General features: G+C 33.5%; 1 long non-coding RNA gene and 1 pseudogene across 3 annotated transcripts; one reads left to right on the top strand and one right to left on the bottom strand.

The window, feature by feature from the left end:
• Positions 1 to 282: 282 nt before the first annotated feature.
• LOC107955176 (uncharacterized) lies at positions 283 to 4,391 on the bottom strand. 3 transcript variants are annotated; one of them, XR_005912500.1, is made up of 5 exons: positions 4,171 to 4,391; positions 3,873 to 3,985; positions 3,702 to 3,798; positions 2,967 to 3,011; positions 283 to 2,450 (listed from the first exon to the last, which is right to left on the bottom strand). It is a non-coding gene; the product is annotated as an uncharacterized lncRNA (long non-coding RNA). The 3 variants fall into 3 exon arrangements; XR_001699836.2 differs by lacking the exon at positions 2,967 to 3,011 and having other exon boundaries at positions 4,171 to 4,388; XR_005912499.1 differs by lacking the exons at positions 3,702 to 3,798; positions 3,873 to 3,985; positions 4,171 to 4,391 and having other exon boundaries at positions 2,967 to 3,695.
• Positions 4,392 to 4,757: 366 nt separating this feature from the next.
• LOC121216083 (uncharacterized) lies at positions 4,758 to 13,144 on the top strand (annotated as a pseudogene).
• The last annotated feature ends 7,819 nt before the right edge of the window (positions 13,145 to 20,963 follow it).

Below are 20,963 nucleotides of genomic sequence, written 5' to 3'. Positions count from 1 at the left end.
GTGAATTTCTCCTCCTTTGCCCATGGTTTTTTCCTGAAAAAGTTTCCAAGTAAAATCTGCATGTTTTTTTCTTTTCTTATTGTTTTGCGATCGTTCTACTGCCATTATCGACGTTTAATATTACAATTTGGTGGTAAGTTTAAAATTTTACCAACCCAATTGATGTAGGTTGCATATGCATATAACTTATTTTAAATACGAAAGAACAACCAAAATATTTTTACAGCTTTCTATAAAAAAGTTATGGCAACTTAATCTACCAGCAAAGATAAAGATCACAAATTGGCGAGTTTTCCAGAACTTAATTTCTACTTTTAACAATTTACATTACAGAAAAATAGTTGGTTCAATAACTTGTCCCAGATGCTCCAATGGAGTTGAAAAACTTAGAACATATTTTCCCAGATTACTCCAATGCAAAGGAAATATAGCATGAGTGTAACACCCATACTCGGCCTGGACGCCAAGCTGAATATCGAGATGCCACACCACCGTCTCACTACTTGTTCATCTAAAACGACATGTTATTTCTCATGCAATTTTTTCGATCAATAATAACGTAGCATTTCATGAATTATAAACCATACATTCACTTTTTGTTGATAAATCATACCAAGAATTCATAAAATAGCATAACATAGGTATTAATCGTGTGTTAGGACCACTTATCAAAATTTCCCAAAAATGTTACGTCGGTATCGATACCGTCTCTATGATATCGATATTTTCTTTAAGTGGTATCGATACCACCTGGAAAACTGATACCACACTAGTATTCTATTTCTCGCCAAATTTCAAAACATCGGAAAATATCGGTACCTTTAGTAAATCGATAGTTACACCCCGAGTATCAATACTCGGGTCAATGTATCAATACCAAATTGGTATTCTGACTCCCTGCACTTTCGAAAATATAGAGGTACCATTTTAAAAGCATTAATATCGAAACATCTACTTTAGGTTACAAAAATTTAGCATATAGGAGCATTTAAATAATTCAAACTTAGTCCCTAAACATCATGCTTCATTCACCTAGCCATATAAGCATCAAAATGTCTAAACAATAAACCCAACACCATGTCCAAGTTCACAAGCTTCCAAACATACACAATATACAAATAATTCCAAATACGTCTTAACAAAACCGATATAAATGTCTACCACATTGCCTTTTTATTCCCTAGAACTAGAATAAGCAAAACACCTACTATAATGAATAAAGAATCGTTTGGATCGATCCCTCGACAGCCACACCGCTCACACTAAGAACGCAACTACTTTGCAAAGGATAAAATGGAGTGGATGAGCTTAACAAGCTCAGTGAATGCCTAGAACAACCACTACACAAACAAGTCGTCATGCATCAACCAAACCACATACAACATATTCCCAAAGCATCATTAACCAAGTGTCATAATTCACATATTTAGTTATATTCCATGTATTTTTTTACACCTTATCTATACAAACGTTTAGGAATACATATATACATATATTCCAACACATATCAATCACATTTAGTCACAGTATATGATAAATTGGCTCTTGAGTTTACGAAACTTAAAGCGGACTCTATCACCACTTATTGGATACACGGATCTCCAACACACCACACATAGACTCGTAGAGTCAAACATATCCCATAAGCGAAACATATAGCTAATGCTCTCCAACACACCGCACATATATATCCCAGTGAATGGAGTTTGGCTCATATTCCCTTATCTCTCCAAAACTGTCCCTAGGCCTCATCGCCTCATATATCACAACACATATATATGAGAACCCACAATCTTATGAAATGCCAACTATATCCAATGGTCTCATTAAGTCACAAGGCCAAAATATCCTTAGCTAATGCTCTCTAACACACCACACATATATATCCCAGTGAATGGAGCTTGGCTCACATTCCCTTATCTCTCCAAAACTGTCCCTAGGCCTCATCGCCCCATATATCATAACACATATATATAAGAACTCACAATCCTATGAAATGTCAACTATATCCAATGGTCTCATTAAGTCACAAGGCCAAAATATCCATATTGTCATCAAATATTACTTACCGATTATCCGCACATATTCACTGAATAATAATATCATTAGCACATTATACACACGGTTACATTACATGAATGACATGCCCTTATATTTACCGTTACAATAGTCATCAAAATATGTTCATATTTCATCACATCATAATTCTCTTTATCACAGTTCATAGACATATTTATCACATATCTAGAATAGGTAAAAAAACACTTACATTCGGAACTTAGAGAAGGGGTTTTGACTACCTCTAAATTCCCAAATACACAACGAATCATCTACGAGCAGCGATTCTAAAACACTCACCAAAATATTCGCTTTTACCAAAAAGTTGAAAGTTTAGACATGCTTCCCTTTGCCTTTATCTCTACTCGTTGAAGGTCCTATCGGCTCTGACACTTCAACAAGGCAAACCACACATATATTCAGTCAACAAACAATCAATAACTCACCTCAAACAGCCACAAACACAAGCCTAAGCTACATTATTTTCTAACCAAAACCTTTAGCACGACAAACTTAAAATTTGAATAACTCAGTCTACGCTTAATATTTTCACAAAAAATGAATTCCATTCATCTACATATTCATCAACGACCAATTCCCAACCTTTAAGCTACACAAAACTACACTTTTTAAGATATTGAAATTTTTCGACAAGTTTTGGCCATTACAATAAAAAATTATTAAAACCTGATAAATACTTGACAAAATTTCAAAATTACTTTAGAAAGCTTCTAATTAGGTTAAACTAATTGAAAAACACTTTAAAACCAAGTTTTTATCCACAAACTCGAAATTCACCATTAAAGATCTGATTTTCGGCTTTTAATCAAAACATGCGATTTAACGGCTAAAAATTAAGTTTAAAAAACTAAATAACATTTAAAACTAATGGATAGACGATTGGTTACCTTCAACGAAAGAAAAATAGAGATTTGACGCGAACTTGAGAAAACCTACACTTGAGGAAGATGATGAAATTGGTGAGATTTTTGGGTAATTTCTTGAAGATTTGTGAAGGTTTAATATTTGGAAATGATAGGAATTCAAAGTATCATAGTTTGAGAGTCAAAAATCAATTGAAAGAGTAAGGAATAGCAAGTGATGAAAAAACTAATGAGATAAGAAGAACAATTCGTGAAATTAACTGGGAATGGGTGTTTATTAGGTTGATTTTGAAAAATTGGTTTAATTGCTTCATAAAGACTCACAGATTTGACCCTTTTACAAATTAGTCCATTTTCTAAAGTTAAAGACGTTTAAAACTCGTTTCCAAAAATTGAATTAACTTTATGAAAACCATTGTCGAAAATATTATCGAGTACCAACCTTACAAAATTCCAAACTCATATAGGCCAAATTCTTAAAATACCCCTAAAACTCTTAGGCCCTATTTTGGGGTGTGACAATGAGTTAAATATTCAACGGCCCCTCTGAAGTCTCAAACTTAGATTATAAGGAGTGATTGCCATATATTTTTTCGAATCATTCAAATTACCATTGCAAGATCATGGCTTGTACAATTTGGACAATATGGACAATAAGAAATAAAGCAATTCATGAAGGGAACAGACGGGCAATTCAAGACACAGCCCATTTAATCATTTCATATATTCGAGAATTAGATGCAATCAACCAAAAATTACCTGTTATGAGGATGGAGACTAAATGATGGAGGCCGTCAGAGATTCCTTTTGCAAAGATTAATTATGATGTTGCTTTTTAAAACCATACAAAGAGGTCCTGTACGGGGATTGTGGTTAAAAACTCGAATGGTTTGGTGTTAGGATCAAGAATGATACTAAATAATCACATACCTGCGACTTTTGCTGTGAAGGCTTTTGCATGCTTCCAAGCGGTTCAAATGGGTCTTGATTTGGGCTTTCTGAAGGTGGAGATTGAAGGTGATGCACTCACAGTGGTGAAAAAGCTTCATGCAAATAGGCAAGAGAGATCAAATTTAGTGCATATATATTATGGATTCAAGATCACTTACTGAGAATTATCGAAGATGTATTTTTAGACATGCACTGAGACAGGGGAACGGAGTAGCACATCTCTTAACTACAGAAGGAAAAAGGAGAGGAGAAACGACTTATCAGTTAGAAGAAATACCTCTGTTTGTTGCTGATGCAGTGGAGAGAGACCGATGGTTGACAGACCCGCTAGATTAGATTATGTTCGTCGGTTGCTTGAAAATAGTCCCTAAAATTTGCTTAATCTCAAGGGACGATAATGATTTAGATAAACTCCTATTTTCATTGCTTTCTGATGCTTCGAAAGGAACTTTAGGCCTCATTTATTTTGGTTGGGTTTCTTTTAATTAGGATTGGGGAATATTTCATTTTTAGTGTACTTTTCTCTATTTGTCTTATTGTTTGAAAATTTGTTCCCTTATTTAATAATAAAATTAAGTTGTTCTACTAAACAAAATCCATTCATATGTATAATTTTTTATTTTATTTTTAAAATAAAAAATAAAATTACTCTTAAATAATATAATTTATTTTAAATAAAAAATTTTTTTAACCAAGGCGTACGGTCTCGTGAGATCAATTCTATCACGCGTATATATACCGAAAAATACTTAATTTTCTTTAAAAAAGAGTGAAAGGGGTGTTAGCTATAACAAATCCAATAAGAATGGCATGAAATAATAATAAATAAATTAAAAAAAAGGATGGCGGGCCATTTTCCTAGTGGGTCCTTACTTTCTTCTCAAAACTAGCCGGAGAATCCGACGGTTCCTCCCCGCTTTGAATCCATATTTCCCGACAACTCCCCCCTCCTCTTCTCTTCTTCCTTGCCCTTTCCTCTCATATATAAAAAACAAAAAAAAAATAGAATTCACTCAACAAAAACAAATAATTATCCCTCAGAACAAAAGAAAAAGAAAAAAGAAAAAGACGCATACTCGCTAATGTTCGCCAAAATCTTCCATAAACATGGCATCTCCTCACATTCTAAAAAACCTAAGGTGTAATTTAGAATATTTCTTTCATTCTTTGGTTGTTCTTAAATATCAAATTTTAATTGCATACCTAAATTTAAAATATTGAATGAAGTACAATTCAGCTAGAACTTCAATGATATGCTGAAATGTTCAGTTTTTATTCTGATTTTTTTTAATGAAAATCTATTTTTAAAAACAAATTATCGTGGCAGAAGAATGATTCAGAAGGAAGCTTGATGTCAGCAAATTTGAATCCCCGTTTGACCGTACACTATGGAATACCTGCGACGGCCTCAATTCTGGCGTGTGATCTCATCCAACGACTCGTAGCAGTTGGAACATTGTTAGTAATTACTTAGTATTTTGTTATGGTTTAAGTATATCTCGAATTTTAAGCATTCATTGAAATCAAACATGGTTTATTTCGTTTTGAAGGTAGTTAAATTTGTTTCTAGTTTAGTTTAGAGATGTTTTGCTAGTCAAAAAGTGCACTAGTTTTGCGGAATTATTTATTGTGTTTGATTTAAATTAAAAACATTCATTGAAATCATTGTTTAATTCATTTTGGGGTATATTATTTTATTTCTGTTTCTAATATAGTTTAGAGATGTTTTGGTTAAACGAAAGTTTAATAATTTTGCAAAAATATTGATTTTGTTTAGTTTAATTATCCAAAAGTTAAGCAATCACCGACATCAAAATTGATTTTAAAGTTAGTTATTTCCGTTTCTGAATCAGAGATGTTTGCTGGGCTGAAAGATGAAATACTTTTGTGAAAGTATGATTCCTGTTTGATTCTGTTTTGGTAAAAAAAAAAATCTTAATGAACTGAATGATTTTATTCTTGGTTTAGGGATGGGAGGATTAAAGTGATCGGTGGCGATTATGTAGAAGCGCTTCTAGTGTCACCTAAGCACATACCTTTCAAAAATTTGGAGGTTTGTAAGTTAGATCATTAAGTCTGTTCTGTAAGTTTGCAGGTGTCCATGTTCGCTATATTTGATCGTGTATTTTGACAATCATAGTGAACTTGGCTTTTATTTCGAATGCATAGACATTCTAGCTTCAAGAAGGTGTTCATTCATCCATTTCTTTTTGTTGTCCTTCCTTTCCGTGATACATTTCTTTTTCCTTGACAGTTTCTACAAATCAAGGTTTTCTTGTTAGCGTGTCAAACGAAAATGAGATTCAGGTATTTGATTGTTCATTCACCTTATTATGTGTTTATTGAAAAGGTGCTTGAATTGGAAGCACCATTTCTAGCTGCATGACTTTGCCGTTCAGAACGAGTATATATATATATATTCTTTCTTGTCTTCTGTCTCACTGTTTCTCTGTTTTACTTGTATTCTGGCTTATATGATTGCCTTAATAATAGGTTATTGATGCCCACAGGTCTGGGATTTGGGACAAAGGCAGATAGCTTCCAGCATAAAGTGGGAATCGAATATAACTGCTTTTAAAGCCATTCATGGCACCAGCTACATGTATAAAGCACTTTGTATCCCTGTTTACACTAACACCATTATTTAGCATTTCTTTCCTGCAGATGTTAGTGATGTAGTTGGGTACTGACATCATTACCCTGTCATTACCTTTAGGTATCTTGGAGATGAGCACGGAATGGTGTATGTTTTAAAGTATGATGCTGACCAACGCAAGCTTACCAACCTGCCCTATTATGTTCCCACAAATGTTATAGCTGGTACTGCATTCATTATTTTACTGTAATTAGTCTTTTGGAGTGAAAGCTTTTGGCTGCAATTTTCTCATATTGGCCCTCACCTAGCTCCCTTGTTTTGTACATGAGCCCTGTTAAGCCAAGTTGAAACTTTAGAATTTTGTAATTGGTATATGATTGTGCTCCTAAACTTTTCTGGTCTGGTACTCTTGAAATTAAGAATGTAGAATACAGATTGACCTTTGGGTGTAGCCATCTACCTTGACTGCAATGTCTGAATATTTATTTAGCTCTATAATGTGGATTGTCTGCTTGATATATTACATTTCCTCAACCATGCAGAAGAGGCTGGAATTTCATCACCAAATCATCCTTCTGTTGTTGGAGTTCTCCCCCAACCTTGTTCTCAGGGAAATAGGTAAGAATACCTGCTGGAACTTGCTCTTGTTTATTTTGGTTTTGCAATACAGACTGTTAAGTTAGATATAGAATGACATTTTATTAGAAGCCAATTTGAGGGTTATTGTGAGGCCAAACATCCTTTCATCAAACAAGAAATAGTAGCATTTTATGTCTCATATAAATCTGTTATATTATCCAACTTGTATGCTAATCTCTGTGCATGCGTATGGGGTGTAGAGAGAATTAGGGTTGTGGCCTACATAGGTGCCTAACCTCTTAAAAGTCTAGGGTTGTAGTCTTGTATAAGAACAGGGTAAAAGTTGGTGGTTAATGTGCATAATATACTTTTTGGTTCATTTTCTGCTGTCTGTTTGCATTCTTTTGTAGAGTACTGATTGCTTACGTGAATGGGTTGATTGTCATCTGGGATGTTTCTGATGATAAAGTTGTTCTAGTTAGAGGCAATAAGGATCTTCAATTGCAAGGTGAAACAGCATCTGGTTCCCCAGAAAATAAAAACCTTGAGGTTTCTGATTGTGTATCAGAAAGTGATAAAGTGGAGAAAGAGATAAGCTCTCTTTGTTGGGCATCTAATGACGGGTCAATTCTCGCAGTTGGTTATGTAGATGGGGATATCATGTTTTGGGCCCTACCAACTGCTACCTCTAAAAATAATCAGCAAGCTTCAAAATCTCACAAAAATGTTGTTAAACTACAATTATCATCAGGAGAGAAACGACTTCCAGTCATTGTTTTACATTGGTCTGAAAACCAATCCCATAGTGCTCGTGGTTGCAAGATTTTTTTTTATGGAGGTGATCAAATTGGATCTAAAGAAACTCTGACGGTGTGCTTCTAACTTTAGTTTTTCTTTTTTCTAGATATTCATTTTACTTGTTTGTTCTTGCTTGTTATAATGACAGAAGGTGCCTTGTTTCACCTTTTTTTCTATTTGGCTTAGCTACACAGTCATACATACAAATATTTAATAAATCAGACTAAAAGGCCTTAGGGAGGTGCATTCGCCAACCATAATATTATCCTAGTTATTATATGTTATAACCGAACTGTAACACAGATTTTTGTTCTCCCATAGAACTTGATTCTTTGTCTCAGTGGCAGAGTTTCAACTTTAGCATTGTATAGTTCTTATTTGTACCGCATTGCACTCCTCTAACTTTTACGAAGGCTTTAGTGTTATTCTTTTTTTAGAAGAGGAGATGCATCAGGAGTCCTGCAAACCAAATCCAGAACCATCATTCTGTTTACTACAAGTATTATAGCTTTGATCCCCAAAAAGATTTTCTTTGACTAATTTCTTTGTCTTTGACAGATCTTGGACCTTGAATGCCCTTCTGGAATAGAAAGTCTAAAATGTGTCAGCCACGTGGACATTACACCTAATGGCTCTTTTGCGGATATGGTTTTATTTCCAACTGTTGGAGAGATGGAGAATGGTGGCAGTTTGTTATTTGTGTTGACAAATCCAGGGCAATTGCTTGTTTATGATGATGCATGCTTGGCTGCCTTCAATTCCCAGGATGAGAAAAAGCCTTGTGTTTCTTCAGGACAGTATGTTATGCCAATACCCATTGTTGCTCCATGCATGACTGTGAGTAAGCTTAGTTTAGTTGACAGAGATGGGGAATTTTCGAAGGCTCTTACCAAGGTATTGTTTGCGAGTTATGAACATGTTGAAGAATGTTATTGTTTTTGACTTTGTGCGACATCTTGTTTTACATATTTTGCACACACGTCCAGTTACTAATTCCTGTTATCTTTGTTTCATTAGATAGTATCAACTGCAAAGCTTAAAGCACCACATACTCCAATTAGATCGAGTAAAAAGTGGCCTTTGACTGGTGGTATTCCTAGCCGTCTTCCTGAAGCTGCAGATTATGAAGTTGAAAGAGTATATATGGCAGGTTACCAGGATGGATCTGTTCGAATGTGGGATGCTACCTACCCTGCTCTTTCACTTATCTTTGTTTTAGGAGCTGAGGTCAGTATCTTTAAATGTTTTAGGTGATCTTTCATCTTTCAGATTAGCACTTCTGACTCATTAGCCACAGTTTAGTTTAATTGACAAGGTCATCCTCGTACAGATATATGGAAAGGTTCCAGGCATTGATATTGCTGGTGCAAGTGCACCAGTTTCAGCATTGGAAATTTGCTCCTTCACTCAAAGTGTAGCCATTGGCAATGAATGTGGTATGGTAAGAGTTGATTGTTTCTATGGGTGTCTTTTTCCTCAAAGGCTATCAAGATTTAACGCTATGTTGATTACTTGCTTTTGGGGGAAATGCAGGTTTGTCTATTCAAGCTAACTGGAACTTCCAATGAAATGAGTTTGAACATTGTGACAGAAACGGAGAAAAAAGGTGCCTGCTTGTAGATACATGTTACCTCATGTAGACGTCCTCATGTATCTCTGTTGACTATCATCAGACAAGTTTTTTCTGTAGAGATTTCTTCATAATTGATTTCATTTAATAAAAGTAATTAGTAAATGAGCAGTATGCTTGTAACAGGGTTGAGAATTTAATAGTAATCAGATAACTGAATTCAAATTTTAAAGGTCTGTATTGATTTCGATTAATTTGGTTCTCTTCTTGACTTTTAGAAATTAATCTAGAGCTTTAGTAACAATGATGTGCTAGTGAAAAGCTGGTCATTTTCTGATTTGATCTATTTTTAAAACCATAATTATGCTATAGTTTAAAATTTTCTCCATTTGGGTTTTAATTAGTTCTTAAGTTGGTTGCAGTCCATACCTTGCATCAAGCAGATGGTCTTCAATGCATGGCCTTGTTCTCGCTCTTCAGTTCTCCTGTCTGTTTGCTTCAATCTACAGAATTTGGTAATAGACTAGCAGTAGGACTTAAGTGTGGCCGGGTGAGAATCATCTCTCCTATCCTGATAATCAAAACCATGTTTTAATAGCTGATTGGGAATGCCAACTAAATGACTTTCAAGCTCATATTTTCAATTTCCGTTTTCAGGTTGCAGTGCTTGATGTTGGTACATCTTCAGTGTTGTTCATTACAGATAGTTTGTCACGCTCAAACTGCTCTGTCAGTTCTTTGGCTATGATATCCTTTACAGATACCAATACCTTAATAAACAACTCAAAGGATTCTACATCCACGAATCTGAATGATGGCGAAAAGGGGTTGGTGTTCATAATGACCAGGGACGCTTACCTAGCTGTTTTAGATGGCAGAACTGGCCATATGGTTAGCTCTCAGTCAATACCTCAGAAAAAGGAGTCGAGTGCCATCTCCATGTACATTTTAGGCAAGTCCTTTCTGTTGTGGATAAGAAAAGGTTTCCATTCTGGCTTTTCAGTATTTTTCTTTTTACTGAAAATTATATATATATATATATATGCAGAGGGTGGCAATATAGTTTCGTCAACAGTGATCAGTGAATCTAAAAATGAACCTGCACATTCTAGTACTGACCCTGAAATTGCTCCAGTGGAACCTAAATCTGAGACTGCTGCTCAAGTGGCATATCTTGGGCAGAGATCAAAAAGTTTACTCATCTTACTTTGTTTTGAGGATGCACTGCATTTACATTCTTTGAAGTCAGTTATTAAGGTGCCTTACCTTATATTTTTCCTTCAAATAAAGTTTGGTATGTCGCATATTATTTTACCTATTAGTGTTGATAGGGGACCTGTGACTCCATCCGGGAAGTGAATCTTAAACAATGTTGTTGGACTTCAGCCATCAAGATAGATGACAAAGAGTGTGGATTGTTCTGCTTTGCAGGACTGGAATCATTGAAATAAGGTCACTTACTTTGATGCTGCTGTTCTCTTATTGTATTATCCAATCATGTAAAGTTTTGTGTTAAACTCTTAGAATGTATATGTATCTGAAGTAGTCTATCATAGGTATAATATTTGTTGAGTGGAACTGTGGAATTTGTTTCTATGGGCAGTCTTTGACAAAGCTTGAAGTGATGGGACAATCTTCTTTGATGACTATTCTTAGATGGAACTTCACAGCAAACATGGAAAAGATGGCATGTTCTTCAAATAGAGGGCAAATTGTACTGGTTCGTGTTTTCCCCCATTTTTTCAGCCTTTAGCTGAGTTTTGAGATCTGATATCTCAGCCAAGTAACACGTCTACAACCTCTAATATTCTTAAACTAATTGTAGATTTTGTCTTGTCTGATTCTGCAAGTACCAGTAAAAGATTCTCATAATCATCAAATTTGGGCTAGTGGTGCTAATTGCATTGAATGGTCCATGATCTTTTAATACACTCTTCATTGTTTTATGCAATGAAAAATGTCCTTCAAACCTAGCTTAGAGATTTCCTTTTAGTTGTAGGGAGTTCTTTTTCATTTGGTTCATACTGAGACTACAGATATATTTTAATGTTTATGAGTAATTACGTTTAAGAAAGTCCATATGCTGTTTTATTTTCAGACAAGTACCGATAATTCTGGGGAATTACACTGTATAATGTTTATGACATAGATGTCCTCTCTTCTTGACCTTGTATGATTATTCTTCTATTACTATACTTGCATTTGACTTCGGAATCTCAGTAACAGCAAATGCTTCAGCTTATATCTTATTGACACAGTTATATAGTACTGTATCTGATGCAAGTTTAGTATATTTTGAATTTATAGATAAATGGGTGTGAATTTGCTGCTGTATCTATTCTGGCCCTTGAGAACGACTTCAGGTTTCTCTCTCTCTCTCTCTCTCTCCCTCTCTCCTCTTTCTCAGTGTGTTATATGTATTTTTATGTTAATCGAATTCGGGTGAGTGTCAAATACGAGTATGTGTCCATACAGCTATCCCAATTTTTTTTTTTCAAATTTTTTCCTTGTATTTGAGGTTCCTTTGAGGGTTGTATACTCATACCCATATCCAAATTCGTGTCGGACATGAATGTTAGACACAAGTGCTTAAAGAAAAATGAAGAATTGGAGCAACATATATGCATTCCACTTGTAGTCTATAACTCTAAAGTTGAGCACTTATTACTTTCTAAAATGTCTTTATGTTGTAGGATCCGGACTCTTTGCCTTGTTTTCATGATACAGTCCTAGCAGCTGCCTTCGATGCAACTGTTAAAAGTGAGGTTGGTCGCATTATTCTGTGCTTTCTTTATAATTAGTTATTTTTCCCTACATGCCAACTTAAATACTGTGGCCACAGGATACGTCCCATGGGATTTTAGGTGGTATTTTTAAGGGCTTAATAGGTGGTAAGCAGATAGAAACATGCAAATTAAAGAAGCTTGCAGGAACGATTTCCCACAATTGGAGAGCATATTTCTAGTCCCCCATCTTAAAGCCTTCCACGCCAGCACGGATGACAAAGAAGTCATCAATCTTACATAGGTTCTTCTATCTTTGTTCTGTCATCCAATTTCCTTTCTACGTTCTTTTCCTCACTGACCACTTTTTCTCATGCAGATGACATCCTAATTGATGAGAAAATCACTGTCTTCCCTAAATCTGAGACAATCAATAATGATGAGAAAAGTATGCCAGTAGTTTCTTAACACTTCCTGCATTTGTTCTCATCTCTGACTTCTAAACATTCTTATTGTCATATTGCAGATAAAAGAGAGAGACTATTTGAGGGTTCAAGTACTGATGCAAAACCAACAGTCAGATCAGTTTACGAGATCAGGGCCAAGTATCGAGGACCGGAGGTAAATTTAATTGCATAAAATTTGTAGCATCAATCAATTGTATTTCTAACACAAAAAGAAAAAAAAAATGGTTAACCAGGATGCTGCGGCTGCGGCTGCACGGGCAAGGGACCGGCTTATAGAGCGGCAGGAAAAGCTTGAGGTTGGCACTACTTCATGTTAAATAATTCTACACAATCATGTTTTTATTCTCTTCTTATGAATTTCTCACGAATAAGAACTCATCAATGCTTCGTATCATTGGTCATTGATACCAGAGGATCAATGACCGGTCACAAGAGCTACAAAACGAGCAGAGAACTTTGCATCCATTGCACATCAACTTGCCAGGAAAATGGAAAAGAAAAAATGGTGGAATATATGACCTTGAATGGGCTATTCTAGATTCTGCATTCTACTAAGGTGGCTTTGATTATCATAATCAATATTCTTTGGTGTGAAATTGAAGTAATTTTATTTCTATACAAGTTTTCTTGTTTGTTTTTTTTTGGGGTGCAGATAGCTAACTAGTACATAAATAGAAACTATGTAAACAATTAATCGTATTTTCTTATATAGACCCCTTACCAGGAAATGGGTAAGGGTTACAAATGCTAAAATCCAGACTTCAAACCTCTAAATTGTATGAACAAAATAAAATAAACTTGAGATTATTGTTTAATATGCATCCGACTATTTTGATAAATAATATAATTTGGTTTTGGACCTATTCATACATTGGGTACTGGTATAATTCCAATATACATTTTTATAATTATAAATTTAGTAAATAAAAGATTGAACTTGAACAATTCTTATATAAATTTGATAACATTTATATATGATTAAAATGCATATATATATATATAGTTAAAAAAGAGAAAGCACAAATGTGAAAAATGAACCAACTTCAAACTTTTAAATTATATGAATTAACTAAAACAAACTTGAGATTATTGTTTAATATATATCTGTTCATAGGTTGAGTATGGATATACTTTCAATATATTCTTTTTATAATTATAGAAGTTAGCAAATTAAATTTGAGAGCTTAAACAATTATTGATATAATTTTGATAACATTTTATACATAATTAAAATGCACATATATATTGTTAAAAAAGAGAAAACACTAATATGAAAAATGAAAGTTGCCTGCACACTTTATTCAACAAGTAACAAGCTTTTATATAGATTTTTCTACAACAGAAAAAAGAAGCTAAAAGTAGTTGTAAAATAACAATGCCAACAACTCTTAAAAATAGAATTCACTAAGTAACAGAGACGTCTATAGAATAGACACATGAGTGGCAAATTTATTGAAAACGTGGAATAAATATTTTTACTTTTTCTAACGTTGCCTTTCCATAACTAATATTGCAAGTGGGCAATTTAAAGGCTTAGGAACAAGTTTTTCTCTAATTTGTGGCATCCATCGAATAAACTCCAACAAGTTTCTTTAGCTTCTGAAATATAGTAATTTTGAGGGACTTTGTGAACAAATCAGCAACTTGATCTTCGCTTCTATAGGAAACAAGATTATACCATATCTTATAAGATCTCTAAAAAAATGATACTTCCTTTTTATATGATCGATTCTTCAATGTAAAATTGGATTATTTGACAATTTATTGGTTAAATTGTTGCCACAAAAAATTATTGTTTCTCCCTGTTGTTTGAATTGAAGTTGTTCAAGGATCTTCCTCAACCAAATCACTTGATATGGAAACCACGAATTTGGCTTCTGTTGTTGAAAAAGTGAGTATGAGTTGTTTCTTTGACGACCATGAAACAATTGCTAAACCAAATATAAATACATAGCCTAAGGTGCCAACCAAATTTGTTTGAGAAAATTTCTACATTTAAGGTGTTGGCAATTTATTGAACTATTTAATTAGGTTATGCTGATTGTATGGGTTGTATCTTGCCCATTATGGAAGATCATATTACTTAGGGAATATTATATTGGTCATTGGATTGATTCAAAGTTTCCAAGGCATACCCTTGGTTTGTGGAATTTGGATTGGATTGTGATTTTGATAAGATAAGTTGCCTATAACATCCCACACCTGACTCGATCACCAAATCTGAATGCGCTTAACACCCCTTGTCCGACCCGGTCATTGGTCTAAGCTACAAATGGTACACTAGTTACCAAAGCAACAATGATTAAATAAATATACAATTCATGTCGTTATACTTTTAAATACAAGCAAGACACACATATGATATGATATATTATCAATTTCAGGACTTACATAGGCTTATGAATACTCTTATACTAGTTCGCACTCGAACTAGGATCAAATTGTAAAGTTTCAGAATTCCTGGACCGATGTTACTCTTTGAGATGAAAAAGATGCGATGCCAAAAGTCCAAGGTTATGACGTGGCCCCTTTTTTGGCTACTTAGCTCATTTTGGTACCTAAATTATATGTATTCAACCAAAACATATGTTACTGACATTTATTTGACCATTTCACTTATGCCAACCTAATAAAACATGCCAAAATGAACTTGTAACAATTTGAAATTAACCATTTAACTTATCATAAAATTCATGTCATTCATTCAAGTTCAATTTACCATTTACTTATCTAACCATGACAATTTTACTTACCTTAGATCAATATGTGCATAACTACTCATTTTGAGTATCTAGTATCCAAATGACAATGGAAAGAACCAAATCAAACCATACACATAACCTATATTTCAAGCATGACTATCATTTTACCACTTACATGCCATTAAGCAACCTAACCATTCAAACTAACATACTTATAATCTTTATCACGCCAACACCTATCAATTGAGATCATTATGCTTACACAAAACCAAAACATGTATCAATTTGATCATAGAGTAAGCCAATTACATTAGTTCCAACCATTATTAACTTATCACATAAATTTAACATCAAATTGACCATTTGCACAACAAAGGTCCCTATGGACATGCCACAAGTCATAGATTCAAAATGAATTTATAAATGTCGTCTTGAGATAGTGTGTATTCTTTCGCTGATCCAGCTCGGCAGTTTCGCAAGGTGAAAATCTACAGGGAAGGAAAAACAACTAGAGTAAACATTAAGAATGCTTAATAAGTTCAAATAAAGTTACTAAACTTACCTTAATCCATTAAAGAATAAAGAAAAATGTCATACATTTTGGCATTCAAAAGTGGCTATTCTTGGTACATATTAGCACATCTAATTACATGTCAACATTATCATCTAAATAGGTTAGTCACATTTACAAATCATGAGAAAGATTTAAGACATTAAGGCAATCCAATACTTATCACATATCAAATATCAAACATATACCATCACATATCCAATTTGCATTTATATTTCCATTTTCATTTTTTTGCACAACACCCGACAGAACTATAGTAAAACAGACTCAGATTCACGGGAATAAGTTGCTTACACAAGCTTACATTATAGCAGAATTGCTTACACAAGCTGGCATTATATCGAAGTTACCCATTTGGGCTAAACCTACGATACGTATAACTCGAGAATTTAGAACAAATTCTAAATCTCACAATAACATGTAAAGTCCTTGATCAAATGTGTGTATAACCCTAATGACATGCCATATGTATCCTAACTTTTTACTAAGTTCACACAGGCATCATTTTCGTATACATATATAATTACCAATATCTAAACATAATTACATATTCCATTTACCAGTTCAATAATCAACCAACATCTACATTTGTACTATATACTACCTCATAATATCCAGTATTCATGTAACTTTTCAATTCAGTCTAATTTAAATCATATGTGCCAAGTTCACTAAATTCTACTTAAATCTAACTTACAAAAAAATTCAAACATAAAATAAAATAGGGTGGTAAGTCTTATAAGTCTTATATGTTCAAAATAGTAAAGTAGATACTTTAAGGGCTAATCCACAATTTAGCTTTCCATGATCAACTCTATTTAGATCTAATCTTGATCTAAACAATCATTTATATAATAAATCAATACCAAAATGTCTTTTTACTATGCTATGGTATGCAAGAGCCTATATGAACTCGATTTCTCGATATCCCAAAAAATTTAATTTTTATTCAATTTAGTCCTCGAACTCAGGATAGTTATAACTTCAATTCCTAGCCTTGAATTAAAATCTGATCTCATGTATTCTCATCAGGGACCTTATACTTTCTATTTCTAACATATATTCATAACAAATTGTAAATTTATCCATTTGGTCTCTAATGTAACAAAGTTAACAAACAAACTAAATTAACTTTACAATCTAGTCCTTTTTATATTCTAAGCTTAAAATCTATCAATTTGAAGCCTAATTCTTCAAGAAATCAACAAAGACAACTGTCAAAACCTTTAATAGTTTTAGAAATTGGTACATGAGCTAGCTAAATCAAGCTCCCATAACCTTAAATCTATAAAAATTATAAGGAAAATGACTTGAATTTGCTTACCAATCAATGGCCAGATGTTTTTAGAATTTCTTAGGTTTTCTTCTCCCTTTTTGGATAACACTAGAGAGTAGATGAAGAAGATGACTTTTAATCCACTAATTTGACTTATATAGTTTGATTAATATGTAATTAATTTAATTGAATTAACTTAAACATACATTAATTACTTAAGCTAATCACCAAGCTTAATTAGTAGCTCTCTCGATAACCAATGATTTCACATACATTCTTCTAACACCATCACTCATACCAACTTAAAGATATAGCAAAACAACTCTGGAAGAAAATAAAGAATTTACCCAAATACTTGTTTTACCCAGCAAATAGTGTATACAAATGTGGCATTTTCCAGCAAGTTTGAAACATCTTTAAAATCAAGAATTTAAATGTTGAAGGTCCAACATTCGAACAGTCGCCAAGATTGGCATTTTACCTCTACAAATTTCCTTTAATTCAATTGTACTAGTCCAGAATTTCAATAAATTTAACAATTTAAATTCGACCATTTCATAGTTGAAAATGAGCATTCACACAACTATTAACATCGTTACTTTAAAATTTCATCCTTTACTTTATTTCTTCATAACCAAATAGCCTTCATTCGATCAACATAAAGAAATTGAACATTTTTAAGGCCATTAAGACTCAACCTTTTTCTTAACAATAGAATAACATATAAAGACAAATGAAGGGTATTAAGATAGTAGCCATTATCCACATTTGACGACATATAAGTACACATTTGAGGAAATTTAGTCCACAACCCTACTCTATCTTTGGACAGCACATAACACTTAATTTAGGACAACATCAAACAATACCAAATGGACAGCACCTAAATTTTATTTTAGGACAACATAATTAACATAAACTGGACAACATGTTAATGGTATGTTAGAATAGCATAAATAACACAAAATGGACAACATTTTAATGTATTTGGACAACATAAATTATAGGGGATCGATTCGATTAAGAAAAGAACAAGTAAAAAGTGAAGAAATTGAGAAATTGAACACACAAATTTAATGTAGGAAAACCCCTCCAAAGAGGATAAAAAAACCACGGGCAAATATAAATTTACTATATTGAGAAAAGAATAAAGAGTACAAAAGATGGAGATAAAAATTAAACCCCGTAAACAAAGAACCCTCAAAACGTAAATACAAAATTCTCTAAAAGTGTTATGAGTTCTAATATTTTAATGGGTATTTTTTCTAAGATTGTAAAAGAGCCTATTTATAGGCTAAATTTGTAGGTCAAATAATAATAAAATAATCTAGACTAATCAGAGTTTGACTGAAACAAATAAACAGAGTTTAACTGGGAGATTATCTCTCAAATTGACTGAAATATGATCACACTCAACAAATCTCACCTTGACTCGTATTCCACAAACGCCATCTTTGCAAGCCTACCATGAGCCTACCTTGACTATGCAGGGAATTAAATGAGTTGAATCTGTACTTAGAAGCTGGAAGACTTCTAGCCTTCGACTTCTACACTACCAAATCAAAACTACCCGGGTCTGATTTTCACGAACATTGTGCCCTAACTTTCAAAACCTGTATCCAATAAAGAACCTCTCTTCAATGAAACGATTATACATTTTTCTTCCTATTACCAAGTACATCTGCTCCAAACAAGCTGACTTCAAATCCGTAACGGACGAGGATATCTGGTTTCACCAGTCACTATAGAACCTTCCTGAATAAGTAAAATTGTTGGTCTTTTTACCTTTTAACAAAACGAGAGCCCTATGAGACAACTTAATACCATTCGAATCAATGTTGAACTGCAACCTTTCATGTCTAAAGTACCCAAGGAGATGAGATTCTTTCGTAAATCATGTACATACCTGACATCTGAGAGTATCCTAATTTTTCCATCCTACATCCTAATTTTAACAGTACCAACACCGATTACCTTATTGGATGAATCGTTTCCCATGCGCACAACTCCACATTCAACTAACTAAATGAGGAGAACTATTCTCTATTGGGACATATGTGGAAAGAACCATCCTGAATCTAGGATCCACTCGGACGTAATCTCGGAGCTATCATTCATTGACACTAACAAGAAATCATCACCGTTTTCATCAGCCAAATTAACACCAGCTACATTCTTCCTCGTTACTCTTAGTAGCCCTCTTATTTCACAGTTTATAACAATCTACTTTGACGTAACCTAACTTATTACAATAACGACACCTTTTGTCTCGATTATTTGATGCTACCAAAATAGAAGCTTGCCATTTGCCTTGCTATCTGAACCAAACTCATTATTGTGTTTGTCTTTACTCAACAATGACCCTTCACATCCTCGAACAAGAGTTTGTCTATGCCATAAATCAAGGCTCCTTGAAGACTTGTATGATGAGGGTAAAGAGCACAATAATAGCATAACTTGACCTTTATCGTCATTCTTAACCTCAACATTCTATAAATCATTCAAAAGAGTAATAAATTGACTAATGTGATCTCTAAGAGCTTACATTCATTCATGGAAAACGTAAATATACGTTGTTTCAACACTAGATTGTTAGCCAAAGACTTACTCACATAAAGAGTTTCTAACCTTTTCCGCAATGCGGATGAGGTTTCTCTATCAATATCTTATTGTAATACCTATCGCGAGCACAACGGATTACAAACATGGTCTTTTCATCAAGCTCTTCCCATTCTTCTGATCTAATTCCAGCTTATTCCCAGTAATGACCTTCAAGCCAATTGAACAAGAATTGTCTTTATCCAAACTTTCCAAATTAAAGTTTGTGACACCATTAAAACTTTTCAATGTCAAAACTTGTTGTTAGCAATCTCTGAATGGGTGATCTACGAAACTTGAACTAGCTCTGATACCACTTGTTAGGATCGACTCGGGATTAAGCAACGAACAAGTAAAAAATAGCAGAAAAAATTGAGAAATTGAACACACGAATTTAACATAAAAACTCTTCCAAAGAGGATAAAAACCACGTGCAAGATAATTTTACTATAATAGTAAAGAAAGAAGAGTACAAAGGATGGAGATAAAACTAAACCTCAAAACCCGAAAACAAATAACCCTCAAAACGTAACACAAAAATTCTCCAAAAGTGTTATGAGTTCTATTCTTTTAATGAATATTTTCTACGGTTATAAAGATTCTTATTTATAGGCTAAATCGTAAGTAAATAATAAAATAATCTAGACTAATCAGAGTTCGACTGAACAAATAAACAGAGTTTAACTAGGAGATCTCTCTCAAATTTGATTGAATATGAGTCAACTCACATAAAATAAACAATTTAAACACATTTAAGCAACACATTTATACACTTTAATATAACATATAGGAGTCCCAGAAACACCTTAAAACACATTTAAAAATAATTAACAGTCATGCTTTAAGCATTACAACAAATTCAGCAACTATTAGACATCATTAGGCCTAATAAAAACAACCCTCTCAACCCAAAAATTTATAATAAAAAATGACCATAATGTAAACTTGAACCAAGTGTCTATAGACGAGAGTTCATGTTAATGACGAATTTAGGTATGAACATTGAAGTTAAAACCCAAAAACTTACCATTTGGACGATTAAATTCAGCATTAAGCCCATTTAAACAACACAATTTATACACTATTGGACAACCTAATTTGGATATTAACAAAGTTATTCACCAGCTAAGTACATGAAATTAATTTTTTTACAACACTCAAGTATTAAAATGATACATCAATGAACACAT

This window comes from Gossypium hirsutum, chromosome D04 (assembly GCF_007990345.1).
Source record: "Gossypium hirsutum isolate 1008001.06 chromosome D04, Gossypium_hirsutum_v2.1, whole genome shotgun sequence".
Taxonomy (NCBI): domain Eukaryota; kingdom Viridiplantae; phylum Streptophyta; class Magnoliopsida; order Malvales; family Malvaceae; genus Gossypium; species Gossypium hirsutum.
This window is presented reverse-complemented; position numbering and strand designations above follow the sequence as displayed.